This window comes from Lynx canadensis, chromosome A1 (assembly GCF_007474595.2).
Source record: "Lynx canadensis isolate LIC74 chromosome A1, mLynCan4.pri.v2, whole genome shotgun sequence".
Lineage (NCBI taxonomy): Eukaryota > Metazoa > Chordata > Mammalia > Carnivora > Felidae > Lynx > Lynx canadensis.
This window is the reverse complement of record NC_044303.2, coordinates 118,365,242-118,385,113: the sequence shown is the minus strand read 5'-3', so window position 1 is coordinate 118,385,113 and position 19,872 is coordinate 118,365,242. Positions and strand designations below refer to the sequence as shown.

The window sequence follows — 19,872 nt, the reverse complement described above, 5'->3', positions numbered from 1 at the left end:
CTACAGCCTGAGAAGAAACAGCACAGGCACCATGATTAAAAAAAGAGACTGGCCACCAAAACAGCGCAAAGTAGACAAGTTTTCATTTATTTTCCTTGGAGCATTCCTGTTGGCAGCTCTACTTATTTGGTTAATGGAATATTCTTGATTCACTAAACATGCCCATTAAGGAAAAGGAGCCTCCAGGACTGGGGTGGGATGGGGAGCCGCCCTTGCTCTCCCTGGCACGTTCTCCAAGAGCGGTGCCTTTTCAATGACTCCCAAAGATAGTATGTGGACAGGATGGGCGTTAGAACCATGGTGAAAGACATTAAGGAAAGCAGCACGAAGACAAGTCTGTGAGTCTCAAAGGGAAGGAAGTTACAGGGTGGAGCCTCTTTGGCGGGCTCCCGGGACACCACTGGGGGAGGGATGTGGGCCATGAGAATAATGGTCAGTGTAAGACCTCACCTCCAGGCTGACAGCTCTTACACGAGGACTGGTCTTACCTCTGCATAGCTAACCTGCCCGGAGACTGTATTCCAAGAACAATCACGGTGCATCCACCAGGACCTTTGGGCCCTCAGTCCCCCTCCTGGTGCTATTTATGAAGTGCAGCAGGCTCCAGAGTAGGAAATAAGCTCTGAACGCTGATGGCCAGAGCCCATTAAAAGTCTGGTGGCCAGGAATTGTGCCTGTCAACCATTTGCAACATGATTTAATGTCACACTTCTCAATCTGTGTCCCTCACCTCTGAAGCTGGAAGAAGACAATTTTTTATGGTTTCCAAAATCTAACTCAAAGTGGCAGCTAAAACCTGTGATTGACATTTGCATGGTCACAAAAGGAGACAGTGTTGGCGGGAACTTTCGGTTCCGGGAAGACTAAGTCCCATTATAGAGAATGAGACTGCAAGAGAAGATAATCTTAACTCTTCCCGGGACCCACTTATTTCCAGCAATATTTAATACCATGTGACTCCAGTACCAGCCGACTCTGCTAATCCCTTGTAGTTTTTCATGTTAAATCTGACCTGTTACTAATACACTGAGGGCATAAACTCTTCGGTCAAATATTGACTCACTTTTTTGACAGATGATTCCCATCAGTGACTGACGATGGCTGAACACTTTGAGATGTTTAATATCATGACCTGCTTCTCTTTTAAATACCATTATGACCATTTGTTACCTACTTGTCATCTCTGCTCCTCTGACTGATCTCCCTACTCCTCCAGCCTTCTAACTTGATACCTGCTCTACCCCAAAGAGACATCTCATGGCTCAAAGACTATTGAAAAGACCTCTAGGTGACAAACGTTCACTAGATTTATTGTGGTGGCTATTGTGACGTATACACAAATATTGAATCATTACGTTGTACACCTGAAACTAATATACTGTTGTATGTCAATTACACCTCAATAAAAAAAAAAAAGGCAAATTTATGGTATGTAAATTATACCTCAAGGAAGTTGTTTAAAAAAGAATCTCTGAAGTTCACTTTGGGAAGGATTGCCTGACTGCAGGGACATATCCTTACTCTGGGTTTTGAGTTTGGTTAGCTTAAAAGCTCTGCTGGGACTAATCGACTCTGCAGGCTATGACAGAGCCCTAAAAACAAGGACAATTCAGGCATGTGAGCACATACACAAAAAATAGTTTTAAATAATTTGGTTGCATCAAGTCCAAGATCCTTCCTGAGACTTCGTGCGCACGCACACACAGGACAACGTAATTCATTTCCCAACTTGAAGTAAAAAGGATAAAGTTAACTGAAAAGTGATAAGGAAGGAGCTAGGTTTTCCAAAGCTGCCATACACATGGACACAAACAACTCTGCGCAAGAGAAGACAATCTTTCTTTTTTCTTCCTACATAGAAGTTTTGCCCCACAGTATTATAAACAGAAAAAACCAGCCATCCACGAGGAGGGAGGAAAAGCCCTATAGATTTTGCCATTTCCCTGTTTTGTTTATTCTACCCCAGAAAGAGGGGCATGAAGTCACATAAACTCCCATACTCTAGGGGCTAAAACTTTTTAAAATTGCACTTTATGTTAAATAAACAAACTTTCTGAAGCACTGCCATTTGTTGGAGAAGAATGTAAATCTGGACTTAATGGGGCTCAGATGTCCTTCGGGGCTGTGCGAACATGACCATGAATGGAAACGTACTAAGCCCCAGAAGGTAATAGCGTGCGCAGCTGTGGATCTGTTCAACTAGAGAGTTTCTCCCTCCTTGGGAGATGAATTCTGTCTCCTGGACACCTAGAAGGGGGAGCTGTAGAGCTATCCAAGAGAAGTCGAGGGAAAGGGTTCAGGATGAGGGCTGATCAGAGAGAGCTTCTGACGTAGCCTAATACTCAACAGAAATGAGGAGCAAGGGTTACCAGTTACCAACCTTACCACAAATACATCAGAGTTTACCCTGCGATGCTCCACTCTGCCCACATACCTCCATTCATCCCTCCGTGGTATACAGAACCTAGTGCTGGTGGAGTCTTCTCAAAATACCTCCCCCCAAGCCAGAGCTACACTCTCCCAGTGGAGGGATGCAGTTCTCCATCTTTGGTCAATGCCCTCTACTCTTTGTCTGTGGGCTCAGAAGACTCAAAAGCTCAGGACTCTCTCCTTATGACTGTTAAGGTCATGAAAAACAAGGCAAGACTGAGCAACTCTAAGACCAGAGGAGCCTGGGGAGCCAGGGCAACTGATCGCAATGCGGACTGAAGTCTGGAGTTTAGTTAACAGTAATACACCATGGTAATGTGAGATGTTAACAATGGGGGGAAACTGGGTGAGGGGTGTATGAAAACTCTCTGTACCTCTTCACAACTTTTCTTCAAACCTAAAATCACACCAAAATAAAAAGTAAGAAAAATGCGAATCTGAAAAAACTAAAATCCACCACAGTGGCACAGCATGAAAACTTAAGAACAATGACACCAGCAGACATTTAGCACGAGTTTAGGATGCATCAGGCACCGAGCCAGGCCAATATCAACACATACTGAGCCCTCTCAACAACCCCTGACATCAATCCTAATTTCACCCCCATTTCTGTCCCCGTCTCTCTCTGCTCATGCTCTCTCTCGAAAAAAAAAAAAAAAAAGATCAGATCAAGTTGATCCTACCTCCAAAAAAAGACCGTTTCTTACTCACCATGCCATACATAGCACCTGCCATTCCATCATTTCTTCCCTTCACAAGGTGGGAAACATTTCCTTGAATCATAACTCAAAAAGATAAAACAGCATCTAAGAAAGGAGTAAAAATAATAAAGAGCTCTCATTTAGAAACACGAAAATTAAGAGACAGTCTGTTTCCCTATCCCCTTACAAGTTACCACGATTTGTATTCATGTTGTAAACTATAATTAAACATTATAAAACTATAAAGAAGAATCTAAAATGAATACTGAAACCTTCCCACAACACCCAACCTCCAGCGCTAAAGATTAGAATAAGAAGGGCTATGTTTAAGGTCCATAAAAGGCAGATTTCACCAACAAAAAGAATAGAGAATTGTTCATCAAATCCTTAAACATGAGACCCTGAAAGCCCTTGGAACTTTGAAGGGGTAATTTTACAAAAAAAAAAAAAAAAAAAAAAAAAAGCCATACTCTGTTTATCACAGTGTGAACTCCTAAAACTCTGTCTCTGGGGAGTTGGCATGAACAGAAAAGGTAAAAGCCCTCTGGAAAATTTAAGATGAATTCTTGGCTGAGGAGCTCTAGCAGGCTGTTGAGGGAAGCTAGAGAGGTTTAAGCAGCATCCCAGAGTTTAAAAATTAACATGAGGGGTGTCTGGGTGGCTCAGTTGGTTAAACATCTGACTCTTGATTTCAGCTTGGGTCATGACCTCATGGTTTGTGAGTTCGAACGCTGCATCGGGCGTTGTGCTGACAGTGTGGAGCCTGCTTGGAATATTCTCTCTTTCCCTCTGCTCCTCCCCGCCACGTATGCCTCCATGCTCTCTCTCACTCTCAAAATAAATAAATAAAACTAAAAAAATAATAACATGACGCAGGTCAGCCATGCTTTCCCTGGGAGTCAGTATAGTTCAGTGAAGAGATAATAAAGTTCCATATTAGTTAGGAATATTTTCAGCTGCAAATAATGGAAACCCTAATAAACAATGGCAGACTCACTATAAGGACATTTATTCTTTGCTTAACAAGAAATCTGGAAATGGATGATCTCAGGATTCATTCACCAACTCAACCATTTTGTGAAGGCTGCCAGTCTTTCCATCCTTCTGCTTAATTATACCTAGCGCAGAGACTTTATGTGTTTATATTTTTCCTTTTTAAAATTCTTTTTAAAAAATGTTTATTTACTTTTGAGAGAGAGAGTGGGGGAGAGAGGCAGAGAGAGAAGAGAGAGAGACTCCCAAGCAGGCTCCTTGCTGCCAGGGCATAGCCCAGCATGGGGCTCAGTCTCACAAACCATGAGATCATGACCTGAGCCAAGATCAAGAGTTGGTCACTTAACTAACTGGGCCACCCAGGTGCCCCTGTGCTTATATTTTTCAGTTCATGATTTCAAGATAGCTGCCATAGCTCCAGGCATCAGGATCCCAAGCTGGAGAGGCAGCAGGCAGACAGACAGGCAGGGGAATAAAAACTTTCTTTTCACAAGAGTCTATTGATCTTGGAAGAGAACCCATCCCAGTAGCATCCAGGAGATTTCTCGTTAGGTCTCAAAGGCCAAAAGAAGTTTGCTCCCTTTTATGGGCTAAATGGTATTCCCAGCCCCTCTAATCCATATGTTGAAGCCCTAAACTCCAGCATCTCAGAATGTGATTGTACTTAGAAACCTGGCCTTTAAAGATGTGATTAAGTAAAAAAAAAAAAAAAAAAAAAGCCATTATGGGGTGCTGGGTGGCTCAGTCGGTTGACTGTCCGACTTCGGCTCAGGTCATGATTTCGCGGTTCGTAAGTTCGAGCCCCACGTCGGGCTCTGTGCTCACAGCTCAGAGCCTGGAGCCTGCTTCAGATTCTGTGTCTTCCTCTCTCTCTGCCCCTCCCCCACTCATGCTCTGTCTGTCTCTGCCTCAAAAATAAATAAAACATTAAAAATTTTAAAAAGAAACAAAGCCATTAGGGTGGGCCCTGATCCACTATGAGTGGTGTCCTTATACAAAATTTCCAAATTTCCTCAAATTGGGACGCACAGCGAGACACCAGGGGTGTGTACACACTGAGGAAAGAACATGTGAAGACACAGCAAGAAGGCAGCCACCTGCAAGCCAAGGTAGAGATCTCAGGAGAAACAGATTCTGCCAACACCTTCCAGAACTGTGAGAAATAAATTTCCATTGTTTAAGGCACCCAATCTGTGGTGGTTTTTTGTTTTTTTAATTTTTTAAAAACGTTTATTTATTTTTGAGAGAGAGAGAGAGAGAGACAGAGTGCAAGCAGGGGAGGAGCAGAGAAAGAGGAAGACACAGAATCAGAAGCAGGCTCCAGGCTCTGAGCTGTCAGCACAGAGCCCAACGTGGGGCTCGAACTCACGAACTGTGAGATCATGACCTGACCCGAAGTTGGACGCTCAACCGACTGAGCCCCCCAGGCACCCCTGTAGTGTTTTTTTTAAAAATGGCAGCTCTACCAAATTACTTCAGTGCCCTAGCTACAAAGCACTCTACACAAAGAAGACTCAGGGAAGGAAATGGGATGGCATGATTGTCTTAGGGTGGGCGCTCTTACCCCATACAAAACCGGTATTCACAGCACCTAGAGGGGTGGGGGAGAAACTGGTAGGCGGGCACCTAAAATATTTACCACAACCCTTGAGTGGAAAGAGCTGGTTTACAATTCTATCTCTGCTACTTAGTCGCGACCAAAGGTAAAACATAGAGCTTTAGTTCAGTAAAATGGAGAAAATAATTAAAAATTATTTTCCTTCCTACCCCTGAACTCTGAAATTCTAAATCTGAGGGGGCTCTCCTCAGAAAGGACTTTGTTTCTAAGGCAAATCAAAACGCACAGGCACACACATACGGTATACATTCCTAAAACAGAGGTATCTTACAGTATTCAGTGACGTTATAACTTTCACTTATTCAATAGCTTATTTCCTGAAAAGATCAAGGGAACAAACTTAAATTTTTCTTACATTTTCAAGGCCCCAGGAACCCACAGCATATCAGCAAGTCATAAATGTAGCATATGCGTACACATACCTCCACAAAATGAAAGATCTGACGCTTCCTGTCGGATTACAAACACGCTGAGAGCAAATTTTGTTTACAATCATTTCTGGGATCCACAGGCTATACAGGTAGTGGCAACAAGGGCTGCTTGACTGAACGAATGGGAAACAATCAACTCTGGAAATCCATCTAGGATCTACTCGTTTCACAAAGACTTTCAAGTACTAACACTGTGTGTGAAGATGGGTCTTGGCATCTTTATTTTTATTTTTTAATGTTTATTTATTTTGAGAGATGGGCGGGGGGAGGGCGGGGAGAGAGAATCCCAAGAAGGTTCCACACTGCCGGCAAAGAGGCCAACACAAGGCTCAAACCCACGAACCATGAGATCAGGACCTGAGCCGAAATCAAGAGAGGGACACTTAACTGACCGAACCATCCAGGTGACCTGGGTATTGGCATCTTAAAATTAGTCAGAGATCATATTATTTTCATCTCTAAAGAGCCTGACATATTGGGAAAGCCATCATTGTGAAGTGGTAAGTGTTCTCCTGATATTTTTTTAATTTTTTTAATGTTTTTATTTATTTTTGAGACGGAGAGAGACAGAGTATGAGCAGGGGAGGAGGAGAGAGAGGGAGACACAGAATCTGAAGCAGGCTCCAGGCTCTAAGCGGTCAGCACAGAGCCTGACGCGGGGCTCGAACTCGGGCTGTGAGATCATGACCTGAGCTGAAGTCGACCACTTAACTGACTCAGCCACCAGGCGCCCCAGTGTTCTCCTGATATTAAGAAGTTATATTTTTGGGGCACCTGGCTGGCTTAGGTGGAAGATCATGTGACTCTTGATCTCAGGGTCATGAGTTCGAGCCCCACGTTGGGTGTAGAGATTATAAATCAATAAACTTTAAAAAATATAAACAGGGGCGCATGGGTGGCGCAGTTGGTTAAGCGTCCGACTTCAGCCAGGTCACGATCTCGCGGACCGGGATTTCGAGCCCCGCGTCGGGCTCTGGGCTGATGGCTCAGAGCCTGGAGCCTGTTTCCAATTCTGTGTCTCCCTCTCTCTCTGACCCTCCCCCGTTCATGCTCTGTCTCTCTCTGTCCCAAAAATAAATAAACGTTGAAAAAAAATTAAAAAAAAAAAATAAAAATAAAATAAAAAATATAAACAAGTTTTATTTTTTAAAAATGCCCCCAAAAAAGATGTATTAGTTAATGGACAGTATGAAACAACCATTCAGGTGAGTGAGACACAAAGTTGACTTCTATTGGATGATTTGTTCTTCTCTAATTTTAGTTGGATTAAAGATTTAAATGTAAAAAACAGAAACATGTGTGATTAAAAAGAAAAAAAACAACAACAACCTGAGTTTCTGGAAGAGTTTCTAAGCATGTCCAGAAGCAAAAAAACCAATAATAAAAATAAAGAATTGATAAATTTGATACATTTGTCATTTAAATCATTTTTCAGATGTTAGACAGAAAAAATACCATACACAAAACCAAATGACAGTTGATACAATGAGGACTTACTGATAGTCCCTATGACAAAAAAGGATTATTTTCCTTCAGATGTAAAGAAATCTTCAAGGCAATAAGAGGCAGATAAATAATAGGAAAAAAGTCAACTTTACCCTAGCAGGAAGCTTATAGAAAAGGTTGATCATTATTTGGGAATAAGATTGGAAGCCCATTCCTAATGAAATATTAACTTAAAAAAATCATAAAGTATATGTATTTTAAGGTTGGCAAAGTTAACAAGTTTGCTTTTACACGTATGGGTAATAGTGCACACAGTCAGGCATTCCTATGTATTCATTCTGGAGTTTAAACTGACATCACCTTCTTTGAAGGACAATTCAATAACATTTCTTATGATTTTATTTTCCCAGGTCTTTTAATCTAAACAAACAAACAAACAAACAAAAAAAGCACCTCTAAGTGGAAGTTGTTCTAAAAATATAGTATATGGAGATAGACTTTGATACTTATTATAGTATTGTTTGTAATAAAGCAAACCTAAATACTCATTAACAGGGAACTGGGTGAATACATTAGTACATTCACACAAGAGAACACTACGTAGCAATTTTTTTTTTAGTAATTCTAGATTTACTGAGATAGGAAACATCCAAAATGTGCTAAGTGAAAATAACAAGTTGTAGAACAAGATGTCCAATATGCTCCCATTTGTGTTAAAAATATATATATACATTTGTACGCTTGTAGTTTCCTTGAACATTTCTGGAAGGATATACAAAACGCTGTTAAACTGTGGTTAGGTCTGGAAGCGATTCTGCTTGAAATTTTTACCAGGACTGTGTATTGCTTTAGTAATAAAAAAAAATGTAGTTAAAACACAAAAAGAACCATGTTGCTTCCTCTGAAATTTCTTAAATGGGGAAAATGTTAGGACTTCTCATTTCTTCCTAAGAAGGAGCGTTTGGAGGCAGAGGGAAAAATGCCCATAAGGAGAGGAATCTCTTGGATGAATCTTTCAGAACACAGCTCTCAGCGGAATTTTCTGAAACTCCCCAAGTTTGGATGTGGACGGCGCTAAAGGACTCTCTCCCCTCTAACCTGCCCGCCCCCTGCTCACTTGCTTTACCACCATTCTGGATAGAAAAAGCAATAGGACTCAGTTCCTTAATCTCTTCCTGACCTCAGAATTAAAGTCTGCTCAGGAGGAGAGAAGAGGTGGGTGAGGGAAGGAGTCCTGGGAAAGACATCAAATAGAATGGAAGCATCTCTGACCTCCAGGTCACAAGCCACTTAGAAACAAATGCTGCCTCTCCTCCAGCCCACCCTGGGCGATGGAGCCGGCACTAGAAGCTGATCTGAGTGATTTAGGAAATCGCCCCAGCCCCAGGGCCTGGGCGGGCAGGAAAGGAGCGATTAAGGGCGAGAGGGAGAGGTGATGCTTCCTTGGGAATGAGCACATTTGGAAGCGAGGCAGGAAGGGGGCAGGAAGCCGATCTCGTAAAACAATCTGACAATTATGTGTCAGTCTAGGAGAAGGGCTCTGGAAATTATGGGGCTGCTGCACCACACTCCTGGGCCCTCCCCTGGCGATTTCCTCACGGCCTCAATGAGCTGCAGGAGGAAATTATATTTGGGGCCAAGTGTTTGCTGCCCTACGTTTGGGTTCAACTTGGGACTGACAATTTTACACTCACATGCCTAGGGGAAAAGTTTCCTGCTGCGGGTGTAATGCACGGTGGCCACACTGATTCCAGCACGCCTGTCACACTGGGGTCAGTATTCCCATACCTGGCACTTACCAAAAGTTTACTCCAGCCAGGCGCATCACCTGCATGAACTCACAGCAACCCTACAGTGGATACTGAGACCCCAGGAGGGCCAGTGACTTGCCACAGGTAACTAACTAAGAATGTTACAACATAGGCATTCAGTCTCTAGAGCCCCACACTCAAAATCCAGTTGAAAACGCATTTTTTTAATTTTTATTTTTTAATTTCTATTTTGAGAGTGAGAGCGCATGTGTGAGGGGCAGCGGGGGGCAGGGAGGGGTAAGGGCAGAGGGAGGGAAACAAAGAATCCCAGGCAGGCTCCACACCATCAGCACAGAACTCAATGCTGGGATCAGTCCTGTGACCCTGAGATCATGACCTGAGGTGAAATCAAGAGTCTGAGGCTCAACTGACTGAGCCACCCAGGCGCCCCCCAGTTGCAAACATATCTTACGGAGATTTTTCATAAGAGCAACCAGGACCATTATTTTAGACACGTTTCTGGAGGAAAGGGGTTCCTAAGCAGGCTCCTACATAAACACAGTATCTGCCTTCTCTTTGTTCTTTCATTCATTCATTCATTCATTCATTCATTTGTTCCTCTGTATCTATTAAGTACCAGTGGTGTGACCAGCACAATTAGGTAGCGTGAAACCACAAGACCCACTCGTGCTCCTGAAGACAACGAGAAGGCACATTTTATACAGTTGGAGGCCAAATACATTGGCAGTCTTCCTGAGCCTTGGCACGAATCTTCCAGGCCCATTCTGGGTGTGCCTGGAGCAGACCCACTCCTTTGAACCCTCAGAACCAGAAGCCTTTCCCTGGGCACCCACAAGCTAGAGTCCTGGCAGACTCCAGCCCTCATCTTGCCCACCTGACCCATCAATGCAGCGAGGATCTCCTGAGAGGTACTAGGATATTTGTGCAGGGGCCCCTAGGACAATCTGACCTTCCTGCATGGGCTGAGAGAGTGAGGCTCTTCGAAGCTCCCAGGTGGCACCTGACAGGAGTACACTGTCCTCAGTCCATCAGTCCATTAATCACATGACCCTGGGCAAGGTGCTTCACCTTTCAGAGCCTCTTCTGTGATTAAATGAAACAGCATGCTGGGTTTTGAGGGAGTGTGCCTCCTGGAACATAGTAAGCATTCATTAAGTCTTGGCTAGGACCTGAAGGTCTGTGCTGTGTTCTTTGTTAGAGGGAGCCAATCCTGTCCTCATAGCCTCTTCTACTGACAGAAGCTCCCAAGACCTCAGAAACACTCTACTTCCTCCCTAGCTCAATCCCACGATGCCAAATCACATTAATCTTTAGGAAATGAACTATACCTGGGAACATGATTATTTCTTTAGTCCCTTAGCAGCACATTTATTAATTACTTGCAAATGCTAAGGCAGATAATGTGCACAGTGGATAAAAACTAAGTCTCTAGAGCTAGACTCCCCAGTACACATCCCATCCCTAACACTTAGGCAAGTTACTGAACACCTCTGAACCTTAATTTCCGTATCTGTAAAAACAAGGATAATAAAGCCCATCAGGTAATTGTGAGCATCATAGGAAAGAATATAAAATTATTCTGTGCCTGGCTTCATGCAAGGACTCACTAAGTGACAGTGATTATCATTATTGTTTTTTATCACGATTGCATTGAAAACTGAACCAGCAAAACAGACATAATCCTTGATTTATCAGATCAAATGCACAATGCCCATGGTCTTCAGCATGTAGACACAGTTAAATAAAGCAGAACTTACATGCCAATTAGAATAAATGTCTGGATGAAACAGAAACTAGAATGTTGAGTGGGATTGAGAAGGTACCATTAAAATCTCTTATTTTTCCACAAATGTCATTGAGAAATCTAATGACTGGTGAAGAAAAAAGAGGAACGTGGAAGGTGGTGATAGGTGGTAGGTAGTAGATGTACAGTTTTATATTAACTTTTTGAATAAAAGAACCTTCCAGTACATCTACGTCCACACTACTTCTTGGGGGTGAGGACTGACCATCCTACCAACAATTCCTTCCCTGGCGTCTGGCATTTCACAAAGGGACTGCCAGGCAATGGACCACAGCTCACTGTTCTAGGATTTCTGCCATTTGCAGAATCCCTTCAACACACTTGGTGCCTTGTAATTGTTTAAAATAGTCTTGGGGCACCTGGGTGGCTCAGTCAGTTGAGTGTCCTACTTCAGCTCAGGTCATGATCTCATGGGTTTCTGAGTTCAAGCCCCACATCGGGCTCTCTGCTGTCAGCACAGAGTCTGCTTCAGATCCTCTGTCCCCCTCTCTCTGCCCCTCTCCCACTTGCACTCTCTCAAAAATAAACATTTTAAATAAAGAAATAGTTGTGTGTGTGTGTGTGTGTGTGTGTGTGTGTGTGTGTGTGTGTTTCAGTATTCATTCTTATCTACACTGACTACAGGCTTTTCTTTCCTTTCATCACCCCCTGCCCTGGTATCCCACACACGGTAAGTACTCGAGTAAGTTCTCATTCCCTAACAAATCTTACTTGGAATCTCCAACGCTGTTTCTGTGGAAGAACAAAGAGTTCAGTATAGCATTTAAATAAATAAATTTTAAAAAATAGAAGGAGCCAGGAGGGGGCAGTGATGGGGCAGAGCTGGCCAGAGAAAGGTAAATGTCGGTTATTATCCTAGATGACTTCAGGACAAACAGAAAACATTTGGATTTAGCCCAGGAGAGGGTGCTACCTACTTCCAAGACAGCTTCGCCAGACCGCCAGGCAGGGCCTGTACCCTGACATGAGGCTGGGGTTTGGGTTTCTGAGTGGCCCTTTCACCAGCTCAGGGAAAATGCTCCAACTCACCACATCCTCCTTTGATAAAAGGCACTCTTCTAAATTAGATAGACAACAGATAGGAGTTCCGGGAGCATGAATGCATCAGCAGAACAGAGCAAAGCTTCTCCTTTTATTCTCAGCATTAATCCAAGCAGCTTACTTGGAGATGATGTTAGAAAGAAAGAGAAAAAGAAAGAAAGAGAAAAAGAAAGAAAGAAAGAAAGAAAGAAAGAAAGAAAGAAAGAAAGAAAAGAAAAGGAAAGAAAGAGAAGGAAAGAAAGAGAAGAAAGAAAGAGAAGAAAGAAAGAAAGAAAGAAAGAAAAGAAAGAAACCTACATCACCACCCTACCACTGATGCATATTCTAAGGTTGTTTTTAACAGATTCTGAGAAAAGAGGGGAAGTGTTAAACGTAGGGATAGGTGGTTAGAGATCACAGGATTTTGAATAAGCCCTAAATTTGGACTTTCTCCCAGCCCTTACATAAGGTATCTTTCCATTTCCAATGATATTCAAAGTCCCTTTTGTCTTTGCGGCCCAATAGCTTCTCTGGAGCCTGGGACCTAGAAGCATGGCCTTTATATTTTTAGTTGCATCCCAGATCCTTTCTCCCCAAAGTTCTTGAGCTAGCTATTTTATTTCTTCGGAGTGCAATATGCTCATACCTTAAAACAGAAAAAAATCATTTGCATCTCTTCAGCAGTGAAGTAGAACCGTTGCTCACACCGTGCGTTAAACAAGACACCGTATTGTACTGAAGCAGATTGCTCACCTGCTTCTCATTTGTCTCTTGACAAGTCAGATGTCTTGCTTTCTCTAAACACAAGCCCAAATAACAAAAGTAGTAAGTGAACAGGAAATAAGGTGAATGTCAAACTGTGGTTCCTGATTGGAACCTGAGTTTAAAAAACAGGCTTTATACTGTCGATGGGAGTGTAAATGCACAGGGTGCAAGTTACATATATATCATCCCCCTTCCCCTAGCAACTCCAGTTCTACAAATTACCATTACAGATGCACTGGTACATATGCACAAAGATACATACAGTGAATTTGTTGTAGCAATGTTTGTAACAGCAAAACTCTGGAAACCGATGTCCATGAAATTAATTATGGTACATCTATTGCACAGCGGGACACTATATATCGGACAGAAGTCATGTGCATATGCGGTGTTGGAAAGATGTTTAGAATTATTATTAAATTAAAAAAAACAAAGAATATTAGAGTGTGTGTGATTATGTTCCCTATACACACACACACACACACACACACACACACACACACACATATATTTACATATTTTTTTAAAAAGAAGGGCTCCCCATATATGGAAAAGTTCTAGGTTATCCCCAAAGCTTCTGACATAGTGACTTTTAGTTAGCAGGACTGGGCACAGGGGCACATTTTACTGTATACAGCTTTCTACCATCTGAATGTTTTATATGTGTTAACTTCTATAATAAAATCAGCCTCAAGTAGTGGGAGGGTGTTCTTCTCATCTGCCTTTAGAAACTTTTTTTGAAAATGTTTACCCATTTATTTTTAGAGAGAGAAAGAATGCAAGCAGGGTAGGGGCAGAGAGAGAGGGAGAGAGACAATCCCAAGCAGGCTCCACACTCTCAGAGCTGAGTCTGACACGGGGATTGAACCCAGGAACCATGAGACCATGACCTGAGCTGAAATCAAGATTCAGACGCTTAACTGATTGAGCCACCCAGGCGGCCCTGCCTTTAGAACCTTTGCGGGCTCTCTTCATCTACACCTAGAATCCAAGTGATAGACACACAAAAGTATAGGACAACATTGTATATACACTGGGACAAGTCCTTGCAGATGGGGGAACATGGGAGCTCAAATCACATTAGATATGAATCCATTCTTTTCACTTTCTGATACACGGGTATAAGTGATGCTCACTACATTAGGAATTTGTGGAGAATGATCTTGATGATATAGTGCAGTATCTGGTAGCACCTGGGGATTCATTTGCTGACTCAGAATGGGTTTGTTCTCATCAACTGACAATGATGCTGTGGGGCCCGAAGAGAGCAAAATTTAGCTGGGCATCTTAGTTGGGATTCGGTTCAGCTGTGGTGACTGGCAAATCTCAACAGTGCCTCAAATACCGTTTCTTTTTCCTCTCATACACAAGATCTCAAAGACAGTCAGGGCATGCTGTGCTGTGCCTTCTCTCCTGTTGCTCCATCACTCACAGCTTCAACCTCGAGGTCAAAGATGGCAGCTTCCACATTTCAGGGACCGGGATGGAAGAACCCATGAGGAAGAAGGGGCAGAGTATACACATTATAATGCCTCTTAAGAGGAGTTTCTAGGAGCTGCCACTAAACACTGTAACCTAATCACTTGGGCCAGAACTCTTTCTGATGGCCCACCTGCAAGGGAGGTTGAGAAATGCAGTCTTAAGGCCATGTGGATACATGCACCACTTAAAATTGGGGGGTCTTATGTTATTACCATGGAACAAGGGAAGGGTAGACAGTGGAGATGGCTACCAGTTCCTGAAACATTGATCTAAACTACTTCCCATGACCCCCAATCTTTCCAAAGACTATTTATTCATTCATTCATTCATTCATTCATTCATGTATTTATTTTTGAGAGACAGAGAGAGACAAAGAATGTGAGCAGTGGAGGGGCAGAGAGAGTGGGGGACAGAGGATCCGAAGTGGGCTCCATGGTGACAGCAGACTGGCCGATGCAGGGCTTGAACTCATGAACTGTGAGATGATGACCTAAGCCAAGGTGGGATGCTTAACTAAATGAGCCACCCAGGCGCCCCCCCCCACCCGCCCGAGGATGAATTTTATTTATCACCTCACAAATGGCACAGGTAAGGAAAAGTACCGTGCTTTGCTATATACCCACCTTTATACGCTTAGGAAAACATTTAAAGAAGGGGTTGGCTAGTATTTCAACATTGAAAGGATGGCAATATGTCCTAGAATTTCACTCACCTTTGTGCCCCCCATCTCTATAAATGGATGGGATAGACCAGCTCCTGGGGACAGGAACCATGTCATTCCCACAATAGTTGTACAATAAACGTCAACAGAATGCGGTAGAACTGGTCTGTGATGTAATTCAGAGACTATTTCCTGTGACTGAGACAATATGCCCTGGAATAGAATGTTATTTATGCTATGGGAAAGGCCCGTGGGGCTTCAAATTTAGGTTCAAGGGAAAAAAGAATTCAAGAGCTGATTACACCGGATCCTTGGGGACTAAGGATAGTAGTGTCAACAGTCATAAATGAGTCGGGACTTGAGAGACTCCCAAGGTTAAGAACAACTAAATATTTTCAGAGTAGACAGTGGCCGGCTCTCTGCACATTCCTACTGGCCACCCATCCTTGGAACTACCAGAGACCGGTGGTGCAGTGAGTCTCTGCAAAGAGGGGACCTGAGGCCTCCCTGCCTCTCAGTACCTATCGTTTACTGCAGGTTCTCAGACACAGGACGGCTCTTCACTAGGAACTCGAATAAGGGTGCTTTTTCGTGTGTTTTATCCTGTGGGCACCAGTAAGTGGTAAAAAGTCAAATGCTTAAACGCTTTAGTTAACCTCTGTGTTGTGTTTAAAACAAGTCACCTTATGGTCCTTTGATCAATAAATAGCAGAAGAGTGTAGAGATACAGGAACAGAACATTAGCATGAAGGCAAAAGCCGAACCCAGGCCCCTGTGGGTGACTCAGAGAGGTGGGGGCTCGGAGGCTCCTTGATAGATTTCCCTGGTCACCCTGGAAGAGCTCTACTCCAGACTTGAAGATTTGCGACGACTTCATTTGAGCGTCTGTGCAGCCTGACGCTGACCCCACATTTGGCCACATCCTGTTGGCCCTTTGACAATTTAGGACTCAGGGGTCATCGTGCCCGTCCTGGATCTCTGCCGCACAGATTCTACCAGGTGCTCAAACTTATGACACGACCCGAAATCAAATGTTGGGTTCTTCCCAAATGTGCGTCTCTCAGGCTCCTCTATCTCACTGATGGCCACAGGGTACTCTGCCAAGGACTCAGTCTGAAGGTTTTGGGGCCTTCCCTGGCTCCTCCCTTCACACCCCATCTCCAAACCATGAGCAAATCCTTTGGCCCTACCTTGAAAGCACAACCAGAATCCAACCATTTCTGATCACTTCCACTGAAAACCTCTGTCTTTCATGTGGAATACAACTTCACGTCCATACTAGGCCTCCAAGCTCTCTGTGACCCGCTCCCGCCCCTGCACCCTCCCCTTGCTCAGCTCCAGCCTCCAGGCCCCTCCACAAGCACGAAACACTGCCCCTCCTCCAGCTGTCTACAATGTTTGTTCCTTCCTATCCACAAAGCTCTCCAATGCCCCAGGATCAGAAACCTTTCCTATCCTACTTTACTTTTCATCACAATGTTTTTCTCCACTTGACAAAACATATATTAAGTTTTTGCTGTCCACCTCTTCCCCTTGGAATGTAAGTCCCATGGATACAGGATATTTTCTCCCTAGAATGGTACCTGGTACAGAGCAAAATATCTGAAAAACAAATGATGCTGCACACAGCCCAGTGAGTGTGCAGCATAAAGCGAAACAAGAAGCCATAGGTACAAGAGAAAACTCAGTCATCTAAACAAAGATACGTAATGTCGTTTTTCATTATTAGCCCACTTCGGGGGCGCCGGGGTGCCTCAGTCGGTTAAGCATCTGACTTCGGCTCAGGTCATGATCTCACCGCTCGTGAGTTCGAGCCCGCGTCGGGCTCTGTGCTGACAGCTCAGAGCCTGGACCCTGCTTCAGATTCTGTGTCATCCTCTCTCTCTGCCCCTTCCCCTCTCACACTCCATCTGTCTGTCTTTCTGTCTCTCTCTCTCTCTCTCTCTCTCTCTCTCTCTCACACACACACACACACACACACACAAGTAAATAAACACTATTAGCCCACTTTGGTTTTTTCAAAAGTAATCTATCAAAAGCAAAAGAGGGGGAAAGTTTTGATTTACTGAATGACTGAAGAGGAAAAACCTTTTACTGAGCATCTATTATGAATCCGGCACTACTCTAGTTCTGTTTTGTGGAGTTTATGTTACACAGGGAACATGGTGACTGAGTCAGAAATTAAAGCTGTGAGGAATACCATAAATAAGCAAACAAATGAATACAATAGTTTCAAATGGTTATTAACCTACGACTATCGGGAATAGAGGAGTAACAGAAATCTGACTGAAAATTACCAACAAAAACATACCTGTATTATTTCGGACCCCCCCCTCCCCCAAATTCAGCACTTTAAATACAATACATATGTTTATATTTCATTTATATTAAATTCACACACACTGCTCATTTCAGAGCAGCTACTTATAACTCCTTTTGAATGATGAACTATACCAAGTCAAAGTCAAGGTCTCTCATACGTGCATTTTGCAATTGATACTGTATTCTGCCATGTGCCTGGAAGGTACCCATTGAAAATGAGTTGATGATTTCTCAAAGATATTCAAAAGTGAACGTCTGCAATTCTTACCAACCTATCAGGGAATCTTTATGCACGTTTCAGGGCACTGCTGAGAAGCTGCATGCTTTTATTTTAGTGGAGTTGGTAAAAATTCCATATGGATTCCTCTGTTCACAAAACTAAATGAAAACACAGAACCTCTTAAAATAAAAATAGAGCATTTGGGAATCACAAGGGAAATGTTACTTATTCTCTGAGCGTTCAGCTTCTGCTATCCCTAGTGGTGGGAACCTACACTGTCATTCCAATTTCCTATAAACTTGGCAGCATTATGTGTGCATTTGGAATTGTAATAGCCCGGATTTCAGTTTGGGGAAGAAGGAAGGAGTCATTGCATTCCACCGAAGAGTCCTCCAGCTGAATCCCAAGAAGCCAAAACTTAAATGTCAATGTTCTCCCAAAGGAAAGAGATGGCTCCATCTAATGAGTTTACCTGGTTAATGCTCCATAACCAGCTCTGGGCTGCCTTGGCTGGTCTTTCTTTGGTAATGTTGCTTGTTGCAGAAAATTCTAGCTCCTGTTATTAGGTGTTTTTGTTTTGTCAATTATACATCCTTTTTTTTTTTTTTTTACACTAAATACTTAGGCATTTCAGACCAAAGTTCCAGGATGTGTACATTCTGACTGTTCACTCCCCACTCCTGCATACTTCCTGATTTAGGATGTGGAAAATGCAAGGAAAGCCAGGCAACTGGACCTCGACACCCACCCCCCCTCCCGCCCTTCCAGCTCTCATCTCCTATTGTCACCGTCAGACAAAGGAGCGGAATCCTGTTAAAGTGGGGGAAACCCTCAGACAGGGTGGGGGGCAGGAGACTCTTCTAATGGGCTTTGAAGTGGCCCAGGTAAGAGATACTTGTTGTGGGGAGTGGAAAATGCACAGGCTTGCTGAAAGCTGATCAAGCCCTGAGCCTGTGGCTCCTGCGTCCCTCTCCCCCCACTTTTGGTTCCAAATAAGAGATTTGCGTGCAAACAGTTACATTCCACAAACAAGCCATTTCCTCTTCCTTGGGGGAAGGCGACTGAGAGGAGAGGAAGAAACACACACCTCTTTAGAGAACTAGGACTGGGTTAAGGCCTTCAGAGGCCCCTGGGCTCTTGATTTTTCATTTGAGGACGCCATGCCCTTCCCTCCTTGATGTAAACATATTACAAAATACTCACATCTCATGTTAAAGATGTAGGTTTCTTTCCCTGGTAAAATAATGAAAACATTTTTAAATTTCACTTTTAAAATTATTTGGCTCTAAAGAACCAATGTCTAAACAATGCTGGGGAAATGAGTAAATCTAACATACAAATTAGAGTAAATCTAATGTACAAATTATTTTCAAATGAAATAAAGTTTTAATGGACTCTAAACTTAGGAACTAAGAGGATCTGATATTATCTATTATGGGCATTTAATCAGACAATACTAATTTAAATTTTGTGGGCTTTTCATATGCTGGAAAATACATTTATATTTTGCTATGTATCTATACACCATATACATGAGCATAAATATACCACATATGTAATTTTTTTTTCAGTGTTAAATATCGCCATAGGCCTGTGAGCTCTGAGCACCAGCCCTGTAGAGCCTAATAGATACAGCAGACTGAGAAGCAAATAGTCCTCTCTAAAACAGAAGAAAAATTATTAATGTAAAAAGTTATTGCAAACCCAGGTTAGTGAATGGATTAACATGACCAGAAGGGCAGTTCCGTTGAGGCTCTCTTGCCAACCCCAAAGCTCCACTAGAAGCTCTAGATTTTTACACCCACTCCCCTCCAGCCTTGCCACAGGAAGCAGTAACCCACGACAGAGGCTTCTATTTCAGACGCTCTCTCAGTCCCTTGGGACTCTCTTCCAGGCTGTCCTTCCTAAACCACTTGAATCTCATTTCTCCTGCAGCTGATTTTTTTCTTTCAAGATGTTAACAATTTCTCTGGAACCATCTGGATGTTATTAAGAAAGTGTCCTGGGTCCTCTGAGGCAGCTGGCTGTGGCCTCTTGCCTTGTTTCCTGTGTCCTGGATGTCTAAGTTGACTTTCATAAGAAATTTGGAATATTAGCTTAAAAAAAGAAACAGTCAATATTTTTTAGGCATTGAGCTCTTGCAGCTTAATTTCCCGGGCTGGGACTTTGCATTTTGAGTTCCCATGGTTGGCCCACGCTCTGGGAAG

At 43.1% G+C, this 19,872-nt stretch overlaps 1 long non-coding RNA gene across 1 annotated transcript in view; it reads right to left on the bottom strand.

Annotated features, from left to right (window-relative positions):
- The window catches only part of LOC115517683, a 157,147-nt gene extending 153,915 nt beyond the window's left edge, over positions 1-3,232 (bottom strand). The window contains exon 1 of the long non-coding RNA XR_004343599.1: positions 3,142-3,232. This is a non-coding gene — a long non-coding RNA (uncharacterized LOC115517683). The remainder of the gene's footprint in view (positions 1-3,141) is intronic.
- Positions 3,233-19,872: the final 16,640 nt, after the last annotated feature.